This window comes from Papaver somniferum, chromosome 5, assembly GCF_003573695.1.
Source record: "Papaver somniferum cultivar HN1 chromosome 5, ASM357369v1, whole genome shotgun sequence".
Classification (NCBI taxonomy): Eukaryota; Viridiplantae; Streptophyta; class Magnoliopsida; order Ranunculales; family Papaveraceae; genus Papaver; species Papaver somniferum.
Genome location: NC_039362.1, coordinates 104,735,643 through 104,758,616, shown reverse-complemented (window position 1 = coordinate 104,758,616; position 22,974 = coordinate 104,735,643). Strand labels below are relative to the sequence as shown.

Below are 22,974 nucleotides of genomic sequence, written 5' to 3'. Positions count from 1 at the left end.
CCAATGTCCTCACCATGGTTTTGTAAAATGAAGACTTTTGCAAATTTTGTATGAAGGTTTAGATGTCAGACCCGAACCACAGTTGAATCAATATGCAATGGTGCATTTATTGAGAAAAGTGTCGATGAGGCTTGGACTTTTTTAATTGAAGTCGCTGAAAAGACTCAGAAGTGAGAGTCCATCCGTGAACCTAAAAAGACTGCCCCTGTAGATAATGTCTATAGAATTGAGTCCGACTTTGAAGGAAATGCAAAAGTTGCATCTTTAGCTAGGAGAGTAGAAGCGCTAGAGCTGCAGAAGAATGTGAAAACTACTGCCCTTACTCTCCGTGACCAAATTGAAACAACCATTTGTGCGGCATGTCACAGTTCAGACCACCTAGTGGATAGTTGTCCAGACCTACATGCATTTCAAGAATCTAAACTTGAGCAGGCTAATGGTTTGTATTATAAGCAAGAGAACAACCCTTATTCTCAGACCTACAACCCATGGTGGAGAAACCACCCTAACTTTTCATGGTCTAAAGGGCCTGTACAAGGGGGTACAACGAGCAATAACCAGGGATATTCATATCCTAGAAACCCCCAAGTGCAACCACACTCTCAGTACCCTGTAGAGAAAAAGCCTAGCTTTGAAGACAACGTCGGTCTGTTGACTCAAAATCTTTTACAACTTCAAAAAACCACAGACCAACGTTTCACAAGTCTAGAACTTAAAATGGGTCAAATCTGTGATGCACTAAATGAGAGAGAAAAGGGTAAACTCCCTAGTCAACCCCAACAAAATCCAAAAAGTACATTTCAGGCAAGTACGTCTGCTTGCAATGAGTCCTCACATAATCAAGTGAATGTTGCCACCACTCTTAGTAGTGGTAAGGTTGTTGACAACAATGTAGGTGTACCACAGTCGAGTGAGTCTAAATCAGACTCACCAGTGCACACAACACCACAGAAAACATCTAGTGTTGAAAAGGAATCTGAGCATGATAGTGACTCTAAGAATTCCACTGATGCTAATACTTCTTTACCATCTTTTGTGCCTGTTGATCCATTCCCACAAAGGTAGGTGCAGCAAAAATGGAGTAACCATTACAATGAGATGTTGGAAATGTTTAAGCAAGTCAATATAAATATTCCTTTTCTCGAAGCAATCAAACAGATACCTTCTTATGCTAAATTCTTGAAAGATCTATGCACACAAAAATGAAAACATCATGTACATAAGCGTGCCTTTCTCACTGAGCAGGTGAGTTCAATTATTCAAAACAATACCCCACCTAAGTTTAAGGACCCAGGTAGTCCAACTATCACATGCATTGTAGGTGACCATACAATCAATAGGGATTTGTTAGACTTAGGCGCCAACGTGAACCTTTTGTCATACTCTGTGTATGTGCAGTTAGGTCTTTGGGAGCTGAAACCCACTCCTGTTACGCTATAATTAGCGGACAGATCTGTCAAAATCCCTCGTGGTATTGTTGAAGATGTGTTAATCAAGGTTGATAAATTTTATTTCCCTGTGGACTTCATTATTCTAGACACTCAACCTGTGCAAAACCCAGACTGTCACATTCCTGTCATTTTAGGACGTCCTTTTCTGGCGACGTCCAATGCTATCATTGTCGTAATGGAGTGTGGAACTTGTCATTTGGAAACATGACTGTGGAATTAAATGTTTTTCGGGTTAGCCAACAACATATGGATTTTGATGATAATGAATCACATGAGGTTAATATGATTGAGAGTATGATCCAAGACTCATTGCATGACATCTTATCTGTGGATCCTTTGCGAGCATGTTTAGACAACTTTGACTTAGATCTTTTTGATTATGAGTACATTAGTGAAGTAAACTCTTTGCTTGAATCTGTGCCCCCATGGATATTTCTAAATGGTAGACTGCTGTGGAACCACTTCCACTCTCTGATTCCATGACTGCCTCATCTCTTGTCGAACTACCTAAGCTTGATTTGAAACCATTGCCTGATACTTTGAAATATGCTTTCTTAGGCTCTTCTGATACTTTGCCTGTTATTATTGCATCATGTTTAGACACAGAACAATAAAGCAAACTTTTAGAAGTTCTTAAAAAACATAAAGAGGCCTTATGTTGGACCATCTCAGACCTTAAAGGTATAAGTCCCACAATTTGCATGCATCACATAAATCTTGAAGAAAATACTAAACCATCTAGGGAAATGCAAAGGAGACTTAACCCCAATATGAGAGATGTTTGAGATTTTGAAATTGCTTGATGCGGGTATCATATACCCAATTCCAGATAGCCAATGGGACAGTCCCATCCAAGTTGTACCCAAAAAGTCTGGAATTACTGTAGTTCAAAATGAAATGAATGAGCTAGTCCCCACTCGTGTAACCACAGGGTGGCGAGTCTGCATTGACTATAGGAAGTTGAACACAGTAACAAAGAAAGACCATTTTCCTCTTCCCTTCATTGACCAAATGCTAGAAAGGTTATCGAGACATAGTCACTATTGTTTCTTAGATGGCTATTCAGGTTATAACCAGATTCATATAGCACCCGAAGACCAACCAAAGACCACATTTACCTGTCCTTATGGTGCATTTGCTTATCATCGCATGCTTTTTGGGTTGTGTAATGCACCTGCTACTTTTCAACGTTGCATGATGAGCATTTTTCTGACATGGTAGATAAATTTCTTGAAATTTTCATGAATGATTTTTCTGTCTTTGGGTCTTCTTTTGATGAATGTTTGCATCATCTTATTCTTGTGCTGATTCAATGTAAAGAAAAGAATTTGGTTTTAAATTGGGAAAAATGTCATTTCATGGTTAACTCAGGCATAGTTCTAGGGCATATCATTTCTGAAAAAGGCATAAAAGTAGATAAATCCAAGGTTGATCTCATTCAGCACTTGCCTCAACCTCGCTCTGTGAGAGAGATAAAGTCATTCTTAGGTCATGCCGGTTTTTACCGACGGTTCATCAAAGACTTTAGCAAAATTTCAAGACCCTTGTGTATTCTTCTTGCAAAAGATGTTGCTTTTGTATTTGATGATGCTTGTGTGCGTGCATGGGAAGAACTTAAAACCCTCCTCACATATGCTCCTATAGTCAGACCACCCGACTGGACTTTACCATTTGAAATTATGTGTGATGCGTCTGACTATGCTATAGGAGCTGTTTTAGGTCAGCGAGTATATAAACTCCCTTACGTGATCTACTATGCTAGTAAAACCCTTAATGATTCTCAACTGAACTATTCAACCAATGAGAAAGAATTGTTAGATGTGGTGTTTGCATTAGACAAATTTAGATCTTATTTGATAGGATCCAAAGTCGTCATATATTATGATCATGCTGCATTGAAAAGCTTCTGTCTAAGAAAGATGCTAAAGCTCGTTTAATTCGATGGATACTCTTGTTACAAGAGTTCAATCTCGAAATTCGAGATAAGAAAGGGTCTGAGAATGTTGTTGCTGATCACTTGTCTAGGTTAAATGTTTAATCTGTTCATGAATCCTTGCTTATTAGAGAATCATTCCCTGACGAACAATTGATGCTTGTGTCTGAAATGCCTTGGTTTGACGATATTGTTAACTACCTTGCTATGGGTAGAACGCCTTTGCATTGGTCTAAACAAGAACGATCCAAGTTCTTATCTGAAGTAAAGCACTTATTTTGGGATGAACCATACTTGTTTAAATACTGCCCTGACCAACTCATTAGGAGATGTGTCCCCAATTCTTAACAAAGAGATGTCATCTCTTTCTGTCATGACCATGCATGTGGAGGCCATTTTAGTGCCAAGAAAACTGCTGCAAAGATCTTGCAGAGTGGTTTCTATTGGCCATCATTGTTTAAGACAATCATACCTTTTGGGTTGCTTGTGAACGATGTCAGAAATTAGGAAGTATCTCAAGAAGAAACATGATGCCCTTACAACCTATTTTGATTGTTGAATTATTTGATATATGGGGGATTGATTTCATGGGTCCGTTTCCTAATTCTGAAGGTAAGCTATACATTCTTGTTGCTGTTGATTATGTTTCTAAGTCGGTAGAAGCAATTGCAACTAAACCAAATGACCACAAGGTGGTACTTTCATTCTTAAAAGAAAACATATTTTCTCGTTTTGGCACCCCTAGAGCTATAATCAGTGACAGGGGTTCACATTTATGCAATAAGTCTTTTGAGTCTTTAGTACGCAAGTATGGCATAACTCGTAAAGTCGCAACCCCATGCCATCCACAGACTAGTGGACAGGTAGAGGTGTCTAATAGGGAGATTAAGCATATTCTAGAAAAGGCGGTTAACCCGTCTAGAAAAGATTGGTCTTTACGGTTGAAGGATGTTTTATGGGCCTATAGAACAACATATAAAACCTCTATTGGCATGTCCCCTTACCGTCTTGTGTATGAAAAACCCTATCATTTACCTGTTGAGTTAGAACATCGAGCTTATTGGGCTATCAAGAAACTTAACTTTTCTCTTGATAAGGCAGGCACTCAACGAAAACTTCAACTCAATGAGTTGGAAGAGCTGAGAAATGATGCTTATGACAATGCTAAATTGTACAAGAACAAAATGAAAGTGTTCCATGACAAGGGCATTTTGCGCAAGTCATTTACACCTGGCCAAAAGGTTTTATTGTACAACTCTCGCTTACATCTTTTTCCAGGAAAATTACGTTCAAGATGGACATGCCCGTTCTTGGTACACACAGTATTCCCTCATGGAGCTGTAGAACTCGAAGATGTTGCAAATAAGAACGTCTTCAAAGTCAATGGGGGAAGACCAAAGCCATTCCTTGAACCAATCTCACCTGAAATTGAAACAACTGATCTGGACGACCCCATCTATGTGGACTAAACTGGTTCACATGTGTACATACATATGGATTAAAATCCATTCTCTTTTCCTTTCATTCTTTTTCTTCTTTCTTTGTGCATAGTTTCTATTATGTGTGCTAACCAATCTTTTTTGTCTTATCGCTAATTTTGTTTGCTTTCAAAAGCATTTATCTATTTATGGTTTAGCACCATCCTTTTTGCATACGGTAATCTCTTTTCTTTCGTCTACTCTGCGCTGTTCTCCTGATATATTCTTGTAATTTCAATCATATTTTGAAACATTGAGGACAATGTTAGATTTAGGTTTGGGGAGTATTTTTCATATAGAGTTTTTAGTCTTTTGCGCCTTTTAAATATCAAAAAAAAAGAAAAAAAAATCAAAATCAAAATCTTTGTAAATATTTGCATAAAACCTCCAACTTGTAGAGATTTCAGAGTCACTAGCATACTTCTAGATATGTTTACATAGAGAGTCTGACCGAAATAACTGAACTTGGAAGTACTGGAGAGCACAATTGGGTTTCTTGCTTGTCTGAGCGTTAAAGTTGGATTTAACCATGCCGGTGGGAAAATTAGGTGCAGAAAAGATATTTGGTATTAGAGTTGTGATCACCCTTAGTGGAGACTACCTATTTTTACATCAAGCGAGGCACCGACCTTCAATTTTTGTGACCATCTAAAAATTCCTTTTAGAGTGTGTGTCACCATACGTAAATTCCGGGTAGGAATGGTGAGATACCCAACTTCGCACCAATTTCAGCACTATTTTTGATCTCTTGAGTGCTAATTCCGTCAATCATGAGGATGACGTCTAAAGATGAAATCTCCTTCTTATAGTTTGATTTGCAGTTAACACCATTCTCTCTCACTCGACAACATCAAAAGATCCATAGAAACACAACATCATCAACGAGCAGAGCAACGTCAAAATTCTATGAAGAAAGTTGAAATAATCCAAGGTTTACATGCAACAATTCAAGGAAAAGTAAAAAGTTCATATTCAAAGTAAAGATACAGTACAAAGAGCAGAATTCCATACACATTTGAAGAGGTATTTTACAAGAGCAAAGAAAAGAAAATAAGATGAGAATTAGTGAAGTTTATGAAATCAAGACAATACAAGTTTTGGAAAATTGAGTAGTAAAGTCCTTCATCCATGGATTTAGTAGTTTCATTATCATTTTGTATCTCGTTTGAATAAAAAAAGAATAATAATTTGTTTTTAGTTTTGTTTAATAAGCACCATGGTAAAGAAGAGAATTTAAGAGGAAAATTCAAGCAACAAGGAAATTGAAGAAAAGAATTAGAAATTGTCAAGGTTCTTAGAAGTTCAAGAAGTCCATCATCAACAGTTGAAGACCAAAGATTGAAGACGTTTCTATGGATGTTGTGAGAGTGGTGTTGATTACCGATCAGATGTGAAGGTAAGTGAGTACTCCCATCCTTGCTAATGATTGATTTCCTTTCTCAGAGATCATTAGAAAAAGATTCTTTTTATCCACAATTTTGTGGAGTCTCCAGAAATTATTTCGGAAGGTTCTCCTTCCCATCATTCAACGTGTGTCGGATTTCTTTCTTTATTCCTAGCTGCACACATGAGAGACTACAAAGTGGTCATTTTGCGTGCAATTATCATAAAACCCTATTGGTGAGGCAGAAGTCGAGGCTTGTGATCACTCTCGAAACCGAATTCTTTCATATGGTATGGTTACTTCTCGCTCAACTCTTAAGGATGAGAATGCGTTCTTTGGTAGTTCTAACTTCTTATTACTAGCATGCTGTCCTCATAGCTCCTTGGATGCTTAGGACTCCGATAGGCTCTGAAGTTGGAGAAGGTTTTGTGGGTACACCTCTGGTAAACCCTCACGAGGCTACAACTCGTCCATTAGGGACACCTAGGGGTTTAAAGGCTTATTGCATGCGCTAAATGCATTCGAGAGACCAGTGACAGTGGTATAGTTAGGATTTCTTAATTTCTGTTTCACTTGAGGACAAGTACAATTCAGGTTTGGGGGTATTTGATGAGTGCCAAATATTGCATATTTCTACACCTTTTTATTGGCAATTAACTCATCTTTTGCGCTTTAAAATCATATATTATCCCAAATTCTGTATTTTCATTGTTTTCAAGAATAAATACTTGTACTAATTAATTTTGTGTTTTTAGGTACTAAATAAAGCTTGGATGAATTGAGAAGCTAAAAGAGCATAGGACTGGTGACTAGCGACTACGAAAGAAAGACAATGCAAAGCTCTTGCGAGAAGGTCGTGAAGCGCTAACGAACAACACGTAAAGAGCTTCCGCAATCCGTTTGCACTCGATTCGCAAGCCGTTTGCAAAGCTTAAACCGAGTCATGGGCTTGGTAGAGAACCCAGAACCCAGACCCAAGATCCAAACCCGTTCCCAACCTAAGCCGTCAGATTTTATTTAATTGCTCAGATCCAACAACTCATCTTCCTGGTACATCAACATTTGATACAACTGCTTTACACCCTAGCTCCCTTTATTCTCCACCTTATCGACCAGAAACGTATCCACCTTCATTTCTTTTACTCTTTCATTCACAGAGCCATTAATACCTTCATCTCAATCACTCCATCTCCCCGAACATTTCTGCTCTCAACTTCCATCATAAACAACAATTAAACCTTTAATCTCTCTCTCTCACCCTTATCTTCTTTCTTATGAAGAATAGTAACCCTATAAGCTAGGATTGAAAGAGATAAGATTAGGCTTATCTTTTACAGTGGAGGAAACATCGAATTAATGAAGTTGCAGAGATGAATTAAAGAAGAAAAACGCGTTTTGGTGAGTGAGTCTTTATTATTTTGACGAATTGAAGATGAATTGGAGAACGGTGTGTATAAATAGAGGCTTGCCTCTTTGTAACAAATCGTCCAGTCTTAGTCGGATCAATTATATAGTTTAATATCATTGTTTGCATCCTGTTCATCATGTTATAATTCTCTTTTCTAGGGTTTAGATGAAGCCCTAGCTTTCTGCTATGTTATTCATGCTATATATGTTGCTCTTGAATGCTTAAACCTTTTTAGGATAGATTTAATCCTAGTGTCTCAATACTTTGCTCTCACAGTGTATGTAAGGCATCCATTGTGGTTTGAATAAAACTGTTTTGATTGTGCTGCAACTCATGCTTGATAGACTATTGTTAATCCCTTGACTAGTTGTGCTTAATTAGACAGTTAGTGCTCCGGATTAATAATTTAGTTGCGATTGAACTATCCACTGGTGAAACACCTTAGATATAAGCATACTTGAATCTTCACCCTTATCTGTTACAAGGACAAGAGTAATACTAATAGCTGAATATATGGTGTAGGTTTGTGGTGGAATCGATGACTCTAGTACCCTCATCTTAAGTGCTTACACCTCTTGTCTTTGCACCTTTACTTTCACATTGTTCTACTGATTTAAAACTTGTTTAATCACCTTGTTGTATCGACATAAAACCCCCCTTTTTGGTTACTCTTGTTTAAAGTCAGTTGTAGTAAGACCATAGTTTCAAATCTACACCCACCTTGTCCCTGTGGATCGACCTGTGCTTGCACTGTGTTACATTAGGACACCGTGCACTTGCAGTTCTAATTGTAGGTACTGTTTCTAAACCTACTAACTATGCAATCAGAAACTATTAAATAGTGAAACAAAGATTACTAAATAATAAATTTTATTCATAGATAAATATTGATAGTTTTATTCGAAATAGACCTTATACAAAATATTGAAATAAATTTCAGCAATTTGAATAGTATATTTCCTTCAAAAGTGTCTTCAAGAACCACTAAGATCGACACTTTCGAATTCTAGATTCAAATTCTTCCGAGCACTTTCCTTTCCAATAGAGTGATTGTTTATGTCAAACAGTTAAGATTGAAGATCAATAAGTGCTTCATTTGAATCCTTGATCATGAGTTCATGATGCCTAATACAACTTTTAACAGTAAGAATCTGTTTTCTCAGAAGATGTAGCCAATTACTAGGTTGTAGAGCATCTTGAGTTTCGGTAATGACCGACGCACATAGTTCCAAATCATCAAGAGATGAAGCTGCTTTCACCGATTTCTCCATTATTGTCAAGATAATCTTCTTCCAGACATGAAATAGAAGAAAATAAAGGAACAATATATTGTGGTATATAGAAACCGAATATATTCAACCCAAAAATAGTGAAAGATACCGATCATGAGTGTTAGAGCATAACTCGGTTGAACTCACCAAGCGTTGGTATGTCAAGTTTGGTTATCATATTTTAGTGTGTCAAAACTCATCTAAAGTTGCTTGATTAAATACTAGAGTCAACTTCGTTTAGGTTAGACTAGAAAGTTTAGGAATGTTGAGACATACAAGTATTACTCCGAAGACCTCAAGAATGCGAAGAACTAGCGAAGTACAACGACGACATCATCCTTCCTCTTGAGGTTAGTAATATTGACTTGAACTGTTTCATTCCTAACGTATCTTTCAAGTCGTGTTATATTGAAAACATAACTGTGAAGCTGTATATATTGTATATATGGTATAATACTCTAGTGATCTGATATGATCATAATAGTATGATCATAGTATTAGGGAATTAGATTACGAAGTATAACGCTTATCTTTTGAACTTCGTAGATATGACATCGACATTATCTTGTATATATTGTTATGATTATGTGAATGGATTATGGTGAAGATTTCATCCTAGGAAACAACGTTTTACATTCGTTTAAAGGAAGTACATTCATGAACTTGTTTAATTAATCGAAAGGGAAACCATTAGGCTTATTGGTCCGGCTATTCATTGCAAATCTTTGGATGACCAATATGTGTGAGATGGTAGAACCGATCGTAACTATGTTATGTATCTTGGTATTGAAAATGCGGGGGTCTAACAACCACACCCAACAATTCGTTTGGAAATATGAGAGGACTTACTCCAATATACTTTCTAGAGAATCAACTAGACAGTCAGACTCAATCTAGAGTAAAGTATATCAAAGAGTCTAATATCTCTAACTCTTAATTCAATCCGTAATCAGCAAATAGAAATCTACGATCCCGATTAAATAAAAGGAGTAACTTGAACAGTGCCAAATACCAATGTTCAAGTGTTAATCAATGTAAATCAACAACCCAAGGTTGGATATTCTAATTGATTGATCTTAACGCATAACCTGTGATATTTCAATTATATAACAAAATATAATGCGGAAAAGAAATAACACAGACACCAGAATTTTGTTAACGAGGAAACCGAAAATGCAGAAAAACCCCGGGACCTAGTCCAGGTTGAACACCACACTGTATTAAGCCGCTACAGACACTAGCCTACTACCAATTAACTTCGGACCGGACTGCAATTGAACCCTAATCAATCTCACACTGATTCAAGGTACAGTTGCGCTCCTTACGTCTCTGATCCCAACATGATACAACACACCTGATTCCCTTAGTTGATCTCACCCACAACCAAGAGTTGCTACGACCCAAAGTCGAAGACTTGATAGACAAATCTGTCTCACACATAAAAGTCTATAGGATTGAATAAATCTGTCTCCCACAGAAATACCCAAGAGTTTTATGTTCCGTCTTTTGATAAATCAAGGTGAACATGAACCAATTGATAACCCGGACTTATATTCCCGAAGAACAACCTAGAATTATCAATCACTTCACAATAAACTTAATCGACTAGCGAAACAAGTTATTGTGGAATCACAAATGATGAGACAAAGGTGTTTGCGATTACTTTTCTATCTTACCTATCGGAGATATAAAATCTCGAGCCAATTATTTCAATTGTACTCAACACGATAGAAACAACAAGATCAGATCACGCAACTACAAAGATAATAGTTGGGTCTGGCTTCACAATCCCAATGAAGTCTTCAAGTCGTTAACCTACAGGGTCTCTAGAATAAACCTAAGGTTAAAGGAGAATCGACTCTAGTTATGCAACTAGCAACACACAGGAGGTGTGGGGATTAGGTTTCCCAGTTGCTAGAGTTCTCCTTTATATAGTTTTCAAATCAGGGTTTGCAATCCAAGTTACCTTGGTAACAAAGCATTCAATAATCACCGTTAGATGAAAACCTGATTCGACCAAGCTAATATCTTTCAACCGTTAGATCTAACTTAGATTGTTACACACAAATGAAATGTACCCTCATTTAGGTTTATGTAACCGTACCTAAACTTGTACACCATGTTGGTTCATAAATAGTTAACCGAGGTTAGCCATATGATTACTCTCATATCAACCTTATTCATCTCAACCATAACTAGTTCAAATGACTCAGATGAAACTAGTTAAAGAGTTGTTCGATTGTTATAGAAAACACAACTGAAACCAAATCGGTTTGATTCACTTGAATCAATCATGAAAATTATAGCCATGGTTTGCAAAGATTGCATTCCTTATGATTTAAATGTTTAAGTTCATGAACTGACCGATTTGACAAAGTAACCAGCTTAAGTATGCGTACGAGTATGCATACTTAAGAAACCGGATTTGAGTTTGTTTAGTTTCCAAACTCAGCAGAAATTTTCGGTTCGAAAACTTCCGCCAGTATGCGTACGGGTACGCATACTTAAGGTGACTAGTTAAGAGTTTGTCAAAACCAAACTCAGCAGAAATTTTCGGTTCGAAAACTTCCGCCAGTATGCGTACGGGTACGCATACTTAACCTGTCTCCTTCACCAATTTCGTATACACTCATATGCATACACTTGGCTCCCGGTTTATGGATTTATACACTAATATGGGAACACACTATATATGCTTATATCCAAACATGGTTACATTCTCAACTCTTTATTTCAATCATTGAAACATTCTTCTATAATGACAATAGCCGTTTTCACACACTATTAGCATCAAAGCAATTTTCAAGATATTGAAATAATCATTATCGAAACATTCCAAGCCTACATCAAATGATTGTATCACACAAACCATGTAAGATGTTACTCGGCAATTTTCTCATGATATAAGATGAACTTGGTCGAAGCGAACGCTTACCAACACATATTTCGAGAAATATGTAAGCGAGATATACTCAGCTCGAAATCTCAAATGTGTATAGAGAAAACTATATTTTAGCACGGCTTATGTCTCAATATAGGACATAGTAGAAATAGACTTTCCAAGTGATAGATGAGTTCAAGTGTCCACATACCTTTTGTCGAAGAAGTTCCACAAGCTCCCCTTAATAGTTCTTCGTCTTCAAATGATGAACTATGTGAAATCTAAGCTCAACTACACTATCTATGTCCTAATCCGAGACATCTATAAATAGGCTAGAAATCAAGACTTATAGTTTTGATCACTAACATTGACAAACATGCTTGAGATAGCAACGTATGCGAGTTCGACCGAGCAGTGCTCTAACAGTTTCCCCCTTTGTCAATTTTAGTGACAAAACTGTCAATACATCATTAGTACAAAACAAAGCTAGGCTAAGTTTACCTGTGTTAGTGGTGGCCAGGATTTGTCCAGATAAAGATAAATCAAGGGTTGTGGTTATCCAGACCGCATCCTCTTTGTGCACGTGTGCCTTTGCTTTTATAGGGAGGAATGAGTAACCGTGAGCGCTTAATCGTTTTCTATGGACTCAGAGTCTAAGACCCAAAATCCTCTACCCTCAACTTCTTCATCTTCCTGCCTTACATCACTAAACATGGAAGACGCAGGTTCCATTTAGTTAGTCATTGGAATGTTCTTCATGGTTTTGAGTTTTGGTTTAGTTCTCAGATCAACCAGGATTGCAAAACTCAAATCAGTTCTCAGATCAATCGGCAAAACTCAAATTACGGGTATGATTTTGCCAGTCCTGGTTCTCTGATTCCACGAAAATTCAAATTTTGGTTCATTATTTGTCTTTAAATTTGATTTTGATTCATTATTTGTATGAAAGTTTGATTAAAATTTTTATGTCCAGCTTTAAAAAGGGTCCGTTAAACTTTAACCTAAGTTTAATTTTCAGATTATGCCATGGTGCTTCTTATTTTGACCTAATTGCTAGGAGCATATGCATTTTAGCCTGATAGCGTCCTCCCACATCAATGTTCCATCACGACATATTGCCGCTTTGTTTCAGCTTCTTTATATTTATTTGCGCTTTTCATATGCAGTTACAATCTTTTTATGTTAACCAAAGGAACTGTATGGTTCTTTTAGCCTTTCATCTTCCTTTTTGTAATAAATTTATTTATTGGTTTCAATCGTCATTCATGTTATATATGATTTTTTTCCTCCCAATAGATAAATCTACGGTCGTGTGTGATCCCATGAAACATTATGTTACACACAGTAGTGTTATTTTCCCAAAAAAATCATAGGAGAAAATATTTTTGGTAATTGCTCCAGCGGAAAGAGAGAGGCTCAAACCCTAGATACAAAAGACCTTTGAAGAATATTGTTTCGGATCTTTTTAGTTCAGGATGTTTTTTCTTTTAAGCTTCAGATGATCCATGGAGAAATTTTCAAAATACAGTCGTCTCAATGGTGTGACAGGTTCTGTAGCAGCTGAATGGAGGTAATCATTAGAAGCTAATGTTATTGGAATTTAATCTGCAACGAATCAAGTTGGAGGTAATTCTCACCATCTTCATCCCAATTTAATAGAGGTAATTATTCCCCCTTTCAGTTGTCAAGTTGATAAAATAGTGATGGGTAAATCTTATACGTTCTTGAAATGGTTAGCTTATATTACACTTTTGTAGTTGGGTTGTATCGATAATCATCAAAGTTGTCCTTGCACAAGGTGGAGGAATTGCGCGTCGTCGGTCCCAGAAATCTTTTTTGGAAATTTGACAAGCTCATCTGAGAAGACATACTTTACATAATTGACAAATTGAGTTTTACCACCGCTAGGCCTGAGTTTCGTCCATCAAACAACGAACGAGGTGGTTTTTATTAGGTGGAACACTGCTGTGGCCACTCTTGATGCTTACTCCATGTCGATTCCTCTGCCAGAAATTATCTTTTATCACATATGAAGGTCTAAACTTCAAAACGTATCTCACAGGTAAAACATTTTACAGATAAACTATATTTGCCGTAACATTGATATCATAACCTAGGGTGATAATCACTTATTATTAGAAATTTTGGACTGCAACAACATGCTGAAAACCATAACCAACATTCGAATAGATGCATGAACTCACCATTGAGAATCTTAGGTTTGTGTTCTTTGCACTTTTTTGTTTCATTAATCATGCCATAGTATGAACATGCAAATTTCCCTAACCACACAACAATTTTCTGTATGGGTAAGAAACTGAATATTATCTCTAGGGGTCTTTTGCACACCGGGTGGGAAATGTTCCAATTAGTTCAAACTCCAACCGGCAACCCTGGTCCTTCTGAGGTTGTTGTTTGCTCCACTTTTATGAAGAGATATCAAAGTTATGCTCTCTGTTGGATACTCTGTTCGCATATAACTTTTGAATTTTATTTAAGTACTTCTCAAGACCATTGTAAGTAGCTTTTGATGGGGCTCACACTGGAATATGCACCCTCTCTTCCACTATTGCCACCAGAGTGTACACGAATATCGACATGCCAAAAGGTATAGATCTTCAAGAAAAGTAAATTTTATCTATTTTATCTTATAGATACTGGAGTTCAATAGCATTAGTACATATCCAACGGTCCCGAGTTAATTTGCGTATGCAAGTGTTATATCGATTTGATCACAACAAAATGAGTACTTCCGTATATTAAGTTTGGCCATTTAATTTCACTTTTTACTGTTTCAACAAAAGTCCAAAAAGCACTAGACCGTTTTAGTCCTACTACCTCATGTGGTTACTCTTCAACTTCCTTTAAATCCTCTGCCACTGTCCAATAGTTTCTGTTCCTCGAACATTACATCCCTTGCTTCAAAACTTAAATAAAATTACATCCCACGTAAATAAAAATTTTAGTCCATCAAAGTTATTTTTGGTTCAAGTAAATCATAAGCTACGGTGATTTAATTTTTTTCTATTGCTACATCCTTCCCTAATAAGTCCTTCGATATTATCTCGATTGAGAAATATAGAGGCCTTGACATTATCTGTTAAGAGTTTTAAAAAAGTGTTCTTTATACTAATTCTATCTCATCCAAGATTCATTTCAATGTGTATAAGTCTCAGAATGGCCATATCCTCAAGAAAAAAAAACAACTCATCTGGCATTTGATTTTACATGTACATGTCATTTTACCCTCATATGTCCCCCTTTTATATGCCCCCCTTTTGGATCATTTACTTTTGTTGCGATGTCTGCAGGTGCTTGGATGGCAGGCCCCTGTCATATTACTATTGCGAGCAAAAAGGGAAAGCACCCATTGAAATTCTGGATGCTGATAACTACACAGTAGCCAGATTACTTCCTACCGAATGGGGCCTGCCTCCACCAAAAATACCATGCATGCATTCCAATTAGGCACACTTTGATTTACCCAGGTTTTCATGGATTAAAACTCAATTTTATCCATGTATTTAGCCTGCCAATGTGTTGTGCTAAAAATATCCTAATGGAGACTGGTTGGTAATATCTTGATTGCCGTGGGTGTAGCGAGAAAGTTGTTGGTGAGGATGGTAATCTTTGGTATGCAAAATTTGAGACCAAAGTCGACATTCCCACAGCCAAGTACCTTCTCCATTTTGAAATTGAAGATGCAACTGGTACCGACATGTTTGGGGCTCCGAACAGTGAGGTCCATAACATGGTTCAATACACTTACACTTCCTCTGAAATCATCCCTTAGAGGTAAAATTCCCAAATCCATTTTACCATCACACCTCATAAAGTAGCCCACCAAAGTAATATAATCACTGTTACTATTGCAGGAATCAACGAAGGATGCAATCCTTTCTGGGTTCTCACCACTTCTTCACCAGGCTGTGGGTTCTTTGGTAACTTTGAACTCATTCAACATGGTCCACCTTCTTCCCCTTATTGAAGCGTTTATTTTTTGCTTCCGTCTAGGAGGAAATCCAAGTCCAAATCTGGGGGTAATATTAAGCATCCAAGAAGCGCTGCGTAGTTGTTCTGCCTTACCACAGGCTTTGCACATGGAAGATAGTTATGCTTGCGTCCCATCGACTAAATCAATGTTTGGGAGATGGTTATGCTTTATTATCTCTTTTGCCTTCTCATAGTTGGTGTTATGTGTTCTTTATTCCCGCTTTAGTCATGAACACTAATTCCTTTTGCATTTTGGTTGTGCAAGTTATCAGGTTGCATTTTGGTTGTGCAAGTTATCAGGGTCCGGCCGTCCTCATACGTTTGGATGTGGATTGTATTTGAAATGTTTGTGGTTTATATTTAAGGACATTCCAAGCTGTTGGTAATCACTGATCGGATCTTTCAAACATTCCAGGCTATCTAATCAGAAAAGTAATACTATTTATAGTGTGCAGCAACAACCGACACTCTCACATAACCGATCAGTAAAACCATCAAACAATCAACATTTCGAAGAGAAACAAATGCTCAAGTATTTTAATAATAATGTCGTGATGTCCCAAAAGAAACCAATAAAGTAGTTCATCGATTTGCTAAAGATGCAAAGCTGCAAGTTAATTCTGTTTTCTGGTCCGAGATCCTACCAATATGGCTACCCTCTCTTATCACAGAGATACTTGATGTAACTCGATGAGTTTTTTAGTGAAAGGTTTATCCTTTTTAAAAAAATAAATAAATCATCATTTCGATATATATCCTTTCCCGTGCCGTTACGTAAAAACCAGTATTTTCACTGGTGGATTCAACTCACAATTTTGTCGTACCGTAATTTTAACCTGCAACATTAACCTGTACTTGAGGATCGACCAAAATCTGACATTTCTACAGGTTGATCAGGTGATTTCGTCCTACCGTAATTTTTAACGAGGAATGCAATTAAATCTCTAATAGTGATTTTAAAGGTATTTAATAATTACTTACTAAATTCTCTTATAAGTTTTGTTTATGCAAGTATTGAGTTTTGTTTATGAAAGTATTGATTTAATTTGGGTTTTTTTTATATATTTTTGTGTTAAGTTGATGACTTTTTAATTTGAATACATGTTTGGTTAACAAAATTTGTACATACATGGTATTTTCTTTGTAACACTGATGTTAGTCTCTCATTTTTCCCGTTAGCACTTTGTTTCGATCTCTATTTGTAGACATTATTTGACTAATGTTGGGGTATTTGTTTAATCTCATGAGTAATCACAATCGGAACCAATTGTAGTCATAAACATCATGGGGCTGGATTGCCAGTTTAGATATATGTACTGTTAGATGAAATATTCTTTTTGAAATTTAAAATTATGGTGTGATGGAACAATAAATAGGGCAAATATATATTTACTGAATTTTTAATATTTTTACATGTTGGCACAACATTATTACTCCGTCCAGATAGTAAATTGAAATAACATGCTAAAAAAAATAAAAAGATCAGGTAACTCATTATTTTTCTGCCCAAAACCTATTTGAATAACAAAATAACTACTCACGAAAAAAACTGAAGCAAAAGGAATGTGAAAAATATCGTATTAAAGACAAAACATCCCGTGCCGTTACGGCACGGGTTAAGATCTAGTATGGATTACAAAATAGATAGAAATTGTAGCTTCTCATCCAAATGCTTGATCTCCTTGGCATCTTCAACGCGACTCGAAATCTTCGTCACTTCCAAGTACTCCATGATCCTAAAGGTTGTAAGTTCAGCATCACAGTTGTTGAAGATCTGTAGCGATAACAATAAGAAAACAAAATGCTCTCAATCATTATTATACGGTGTCATAGTATTATCACACAGCATCAAAGTTCAATTGTATCACAACTTTGACAACAATACTATGGTGATATGTATCACTCCCCCTTAGTCAATACTTCATCTCGACATGAAAACCACTCCCCCTTACGTAATGATCCGTAAACCATATGTATTTGTAGTATCACACTACACATTAATTCTCATCCTTTTTGTCAATATAAATTGGCAAAGGTACGAAAACTAGTGGGATCCTCATGAAATTTTCACAGAGATACTTCATGACCAAAAGAGAATACCATATCAACTTATTTAGATGCCATCATAAAGCCGAAGCTAAATTCATTCATCAAGGAGTTTATAAAGATACAAGATAACCCCTAATATTCCACAGCCGCACTCCCCACAAAGATTTGGCAATTAAGCACAAGTTCAAAATGAACTCTCCCCCATAAATGTCATTCCCGAAAGAACAACAAAGGCGACCTTGCTTTTACAAGAAAAGAAGGATTTCTTTTGGATAACTCAAATCACATGAAAACATGAATTTGTATCCAAAATATTCAATTGAATTAATCACAAGAGAACCCGTGATTAATACAATCAAAAAAATACAATCAAATTAATTACAAGAAAACCCATGATTAATTTAATTGGAATACACAACCAAATTAACCACAACATGATCAATTCAATTGGTCATGCTCGACATAAGAGAACTGTTAGAGCACTTCTCGGTCGAGCTCGCATGCGTTTCTATCTCAAGCATGTTTGTCAATATTAGTGATCAAAACTATATGTCTTGATTTCTAGTTTACTTATGACTAATTCTCGGTCTAGGATAGTTAAGTGCAGTCGAGCTCCAGACTTCATGGAGATCATCTTACGAAGACGAAGAACTACTCGAGGAATAAGTGGAACTTCATCCGACAAAAAGGTATGTGGAGACTTGAACTTATCTGTCACTCAAAAGTCTATTCTATCTCCTACTCTTGAGACAAAATCGTATAAGTATGATAGTTTTCATACATACACATTTGCTATTTCGAGCCGAGTTTACTCGCATATCTTTTTTCTCGAAATATGTGTTGATAAGCTTTTGCTTTAACCATTTTCATCTTTACCCGTGACGAAAGTCATGATGACGTTTCAATCTTGAAAATAGCTTTGATGACGATAGTCGTGAATAACGATTATTATAACATTATAGAAGAATGTTTCAATGATTGAAATGTAGAATTGAGATTACCAACTATGGATATAAGCATATATAGTGTGTTCGCACATTAGTGTATAAATCCATGTGCTGGAAACCAAATGCGTGCATATGTGTGCATCCGGTATTGGTGAAGGAGACAGGTTGAGTACGCGTACCCGTACGCGTACCTGCGGAAGTTTTCGAACCGAAAATTCTGCTGAGTTTGTAAGTTTACAAACTGGAAAACCAGTCACCTTAGGTACGCGTACCCGTACGCGTACTCTCGGAAGTTTTCGAACCGAAAATTTATGTTGAGTTTCCAAACTCAAATCCGGTAGCTAAGGTACGCATACCCGTACGCGTGCCCAAGCTGGTTATTTCTCAAATCGGAAGTTTATGAACTTAAAACAATAAATCAATAAGGAATGCACTCTTGCAAACCGTGGCTATATTGTTCATGAATTGATTCAAGTGAATCAAACCGATTTTATTTCAATTGTGTCTATGAATAAAGACCTAAGTAATTGAACAACTCTTGAACTAGTTCTTATGAGTCATTTGAACTAGTTATGAGAAAGATGAATACGGTTAATATGAAAGTGCTCATATGGCTAACCATTGGTTAACTATTTGTGAACCAACTAAGTGTACACGTTTAGGTACGGTTACTCAAACCTAAATGAATACATTTCATTTGTGTGTGACAAGCTAAGTTTCGATCTAACGGTTGAAAGATATTAGCTTGGTTGAATCATGTTTTTCATCTAACGGTGAATATTGAATGCTTTGTTACCGAGGTAACTTGGATTGCAAACCCTGATTTGAAAACTATATAAAGGAGACATCTAGCAACTGGAAAAACTAATCCCCACACCTCCTGTGTGATACTAGTTGGTTTTGCTAGAGTCGATTCTCCTTTAACCTTAGGTTTCTTCTCGAGACCCTGTAGGTTGACGACTGAATGACTTCATTGGGATTGTGAAGCCAGACGAAACTACTTCTCTTGTAGTTGAGCAATCTGATCTTGCCATTTTCTATCGTACGAGTTCAACTGAATAATTGACTTGAGATTATATCTCCGATAGGGCAAAATAAAAAGAAATCACAAACATCTTCGTCTCATTGTTTGTGATTCCACAATATCTAGTTTCGCTACCATACGATTTAGATTATTGTGAGGTGATTGATAATACTAGGTTGTTCTTCGGGAATATAAGTTCGGGTTATCAATTAGTTCCTGTTGACCTTGATTTATCAAAAGACGGAACAAAACTCATAGATTTATTTGTGGGAGACAGACTTATACTGCTGGGATCAAAGACGTAAGGAGTGTAACTGTACCTTGAATCAGTGTGAGATTGATTAGGGTTCATCTACAGTCCAGACCGAAGTTAGTTTGTAGTAGGCTAGTGTTTGTAGCGGCTTAATACAGTATGGTGTTCAATCTGGACTAGGTTCCGGGGTTTTTCTGCATTTGCGATTTCCTCGTTAACAAAATTTCTGGTGTTTGTGTTATTTCTATTCCGCATTATATTTTGTTATATAATTGAAATATCACATGTTGTGCGTTAAGATCAATCAATTAGAATATCCAACCTTTGGTTTTTGATTTAAATTGATTGACACTTGGATGTTAGTCTTTGGTACCATCCAAGTTATTATCCTTGTATTTGATAAAGACTCGCAGATTTCTATTTGCTTGAGTAAAAATCAAATCAAGTGAGAGAGATATTAACTCCTCGATATACTTTTCTCTAGATTGAGTCTGACTGTCTAGTTGATTCTCTAGAAAGTATATTGGAGTTAGTCCATACAGATTGCTAATCGAAATATTGGGTGTGGTTGTTATACCCCCGCCTTTTCAATTGGTATCAGAGCAGGAAAACACGTTCAAGACCATACAAGTCTGTGTTTGTAGCGATCTGACTCTATGGACAGAGGTGCTATCTCTATTAATGTACCACCAGTCTTCGATGACTCTAATTACTTATGGTGGAAAAATGCGAGCTTTTCTTCAAGCACGTGATTTTCAATCATGGGTATATGTAGTTAATGGCTATGATGCTCCCGTTGTGGCAATAGGAAATGTAAACGTTCCCAAGAATATTGGTGAATACAGTCCTGGCGAGATACTTGCTTCAAAGAAAAATTCCTACGGTTTGAATGCCATCATACATGCCATTACCCCAAATCTTCAACACCATGTGTCAAATTGCACTAGGTCTAAAGATGCGTAGGATATCTTAGAAACCGTATTCGAAGGTAATACCAGTGAAAAGGAAGCTAGGCTTCAAAACCTTAATTCCGATTGGGAAAACCTTCGTATGGCAGATGAAGATTCATTTGATGAGTTTAATCACAAAGTGTCTGAAATTGTTAATGCATCTTTTGCATTGGGTAAGACTATTCCTGAAAAGAACATTGTGATGAAAATTCTCAGATCGCTGCCATCTAGATACAACTCTAAGAAGCATGCCATTGTTGAGGGAAATAACCTTGATAATCTATCCAGAAATACGTTGGTTGGGAAGCTTAAGATATTTGATCACGAGCATTCATCCAAATCTAAGGATGTTGCGTTCAAAGCACTAAAAGACAAAAAATTACTTGATAAAATTAAAAAAGTGTATATCTCTGAAGATGATCACTCTGAGATTGATTCATCAGATGAAGATCTTGGAAAATAGGTCTCGATGATCACAAGACAGTTTAGAGATCTTCTATTGAAGAGAAGTAAAAGGTTCACCAGAGATAAGCCTAAAGCATCAGTCAAACCTCATAATCGTATTCCTCCTAAATACAGGGACACTGATGAAACTGATGACGAGGATATGCCTCAGTGCTTTAAGTGTAAGGGATTTGGTCATTTTGCAAACGAGTGTCCAAATCGTAGAAAATACACTGGGAACAAAGGTCTTGCTGCGACACTTGATGAGATATCTGACAATTATGATTCTGATGAAGACAAAAAATCAAGTGTTGCTCTTCTATGTGAAAATATTGATTTTGATAATTGTAGCAATACATACATCGATATTGATAATCTCTTAGAAGAGAACCCAATCAAGATGGAAGAGTCTTTTGATCTCTATGTTGGAAACTCTATGTTTAATGTTTCAGGATCACCTATGTGTTTAGCAGCTTGCACATCTCGGGCGCCTGAACCATATTATATGTTGACATGCTCCTATTGTTCTCTCAAAGGTCATGAGATTTCAAAGTGTTTCAAATACAAACACAAGATGAGATATGTCAACAAGCTTCAGCGAAGAGCAGATTCTCTAGCCACTAAGCTTAAACTCGCAGAGAAAACAACTAAGGTATGTAAGATCTTATCTTTCTCGAAGAGATTAGTTTCCAAAGACGGATATAGGACATTAGAGAAGAAAACATGGTCTAAACATATGGAAAGGGAGGGTTACATGAATCCCAACCAAAAGGATCATGGTGGACAAATTGTTGTTCACCACAACACAACTTGATTGTGTTGTCTTGTGCATATTGTCTCATGTGCCTGTTCAAAAGAGACAAGATCTTGCACACCTCAGACTTTAAAAATAAAATTTTCTTTAGTTTTGTTTTTTGTGTCGTATGATTTGGAATTCCTCCATGTCACTTTTGATAGTGGAAGGGACCGGTTTGCCAAAAGAAGAGGGTTATTATCGACAATTCTACTCTTTATAGGGTTGTGAGTTGGACGTGTACGAACCTGTTTAAAGGTTTCGAAACCCTACATTCCTTCTATGACACTCTTTATATCTTAAGACTGCTTGTTGAGGTTTGATTGTGAACTCCTCTCACAAAACCGTGCTTTCATGGATACTCTAAGCATCATGCCTTCTGATGGGAAAGATATAAATATGATTGTTAAGCCATCAATCACTAAGGAAAAAGAGAAATCTCAATTGCCTCCAACTTTAAAAAGAAAAAGAAGGAATGTGAGGAAGCCAAGAGCTATTCCTTCAAACTCTCAGAAGTTTTCTGATGTTCTTGAAGAGTTGAAGTTGGCAAGAAAAGAGATTCAACAAATAAAGGCTTGCGTTTTAAGATCATTGGAAATTCAGAAGGCCCTGGTTCGACATCATCAGCCAAGAAGGTTTATTGGTATTGACTCCTTCCTCCATGAACCATATGTTACAATGGCTGTTGACGACAAGGAGTTCGGGGACGACAAGG

At 36.8% G+C, this 22,974-nt stretch overlaps 1 long non-coding RNA gene across 4 annotated transcripts; it reads left to right on the top strand.

The window, feature by feature from the left end:
• The first annotated feature begins 12,452 nt into the window (after positions 1-12,452).
• Positions 12,453-16,550, top strand: LOC113282359. 4 transcript variants are annotated; one of them, XR_003326846.1, is made up of 6 exons: positions 12,453-12,654; positions 13,355-13,467; positions 13,564-13,868; positions 14,141-14,414; positions 15,118-15,601; positions 15,682-16,550. It is a non-coding gene; the product is annotated as an uncharacterized LOC113282359 (long non-coding RNA). The 4 variants fall into 4 exon arrangements; XR_003326847.1 differs by having other exon boundaries at positions 13,605-14,414; XR_003326848.1 differs by lacking the exon at positions 14,141-14,414.
• The last annotated feature ends 6,424 nt before the right edge of the window (positions 16,551-22,974 follow it).